This window comes from Uloborus diversus, chromosome 2, assembly GCF_026930045.1.
Source record: "Uloborus diversus isolate 005 chromosome 2, Udiv.v.3.1, whole genome shotgun sequence".
In the NCBI taxonomy this organism is placed as follows: domain Eukaryota; kingdom Metazoa; phylum Arthropoda; class Arachnida; order Araneae; family Uloboridae; genus Uloborus; species Uloborus diversus.
Window position 1 is genome coordinate 31,169,596 of NC_072732.1, and position 1,790 is coordinate 31,171,385.

Sequence of the window (1,790 nt, forward strand, 5' to 3'; positions counted from 1 at the left end):
TGGAAAATAATTAAACAAATCTGGTTATTTTTAGCCAATCTTGGGGAAAGAAGAAAAAACGTTACTTTAAGATTTGACTTGAGAAAAGCCTCAGTCAGACGAAACACATAAAAATTCAACAATTCTAACTATGAACTGGGCGTTGAGATGATACACTAAATAATGAATTGGGTTGAGGAAAGCTTTCGAACATGGAACAAAAAAGCTAATAACCCGTTTTTCATACAACTTAGAACTTTGTAACAGATGCCATCTTCAGCAGAAAAAAAAAAGCGCTTTGGATGGACACATAATTTTAATATGTGCACGTATTTTTTCACCGTCATATTGGGACATTTATGCGAAAATTTGGACAAATTAGAATAAAAAAGGAACTATCAATCGGATTTTTTTCGATTCGGTCTACAAACCTCCCCAGTACCAAAAAGAACAAACGGTGAAAGTTTCAGCCAAATCTACCGGGTAGTTTCTGAGATCTTAGGGAACAAATTTCCCAACATCCATTCATATATATATAATCATCATATTATTATTATATTATTATCATTCCATTACATTAAAATAAATAGGTTTTTTTTTTTTTTTTTGACTTATCTCGGGCATGTTTAGCAATGCTAAACAACCCCCATGAATCCAAATATCTGCAAAAAATCCAAGAACAGCAATGGGTCACTAAGGACCTCGTCCTTCGTAAAACCCAAACAAGATAGAATGTGCTCAGGTGAAACCTCTCCAGCAGAGCACCAGTGACACTCCGGAAAAGTCTTGATATTCCCAGAGAATCTAAGAGCTTTTGTGTGGCCACTCAGGAATCTCGAATATGTTGTCTGGAGGAGTCTACCCTTGAGTCTAAAGGACTCACCAGGACATTTTGCAAAATACCAGGCGTGTCTGGGAGGTGTTTTAAATTGGCGATTGAGCTCCATTTTTGAAATTGTGGAGATCTCACTGAAAGTAAGATCCCCACAAGGGCTCACACCCTCCGCAGCAGCAGATCTAGCCAAAAAGTCAACCCTTTCATTACCCTCAACTCCAACGTGGGAAGGGATCCATTGAAAGTGAATTGTATGTCCTGGTGATAATAAATAGTAAAAATCTTCATTAATACAGCTAAAATCCATGTCTTCGGTCGGCTAACAAAAATTGTAAAACGGTCTGTTACTAATTTTCGTCAAAAAGATATTGTCGCCAAATCCTGAGATACTTCTAGTCACCATATCATGGAGCTAAACATTTTCATCCAAAATGTTACCAAAATGAGTAGTAAAATTTGGCGATTGTTTGAAAGTGTGCAAAAAGAAAAATTTATGGAAGTTTTTGTGCTTTTTAATGGATTTGCCTAATTTAGTTTATGGTGGATTATTTTACATCTTGAAAAAAGTTTTAAAGATTCTTTTAATGGCGATATTTTGTTAACAGCGACAGTTGAAAAAATTGCACAAATGTATTCGCATAAGCTACTGAAATCTTTTCAAAGAGTTTGGCGAGATTTCTACTAGTAGATTGGAACATGAGTCTGATCGCACAAATAATAAAAACATAACAATAATTTCATTAAAGTTCCATTTAAATGGAAAATAATCAGCCAAATCCATTTATTATCAGCCAATCTTGTGAAAAAACGTTACTTTAAGATTTGACTTGAGAAAAGCCTCGAACAGTCACACGAAACGCAAAAATATTGAACAGTACAACAATTCTTGCTATCAACTGAGAGTTGAGATGATACACTAAATAATGAATTAGGTTGAGGAGAGCCTTCGAACATGGAACAAAAAAAGCTCATATCT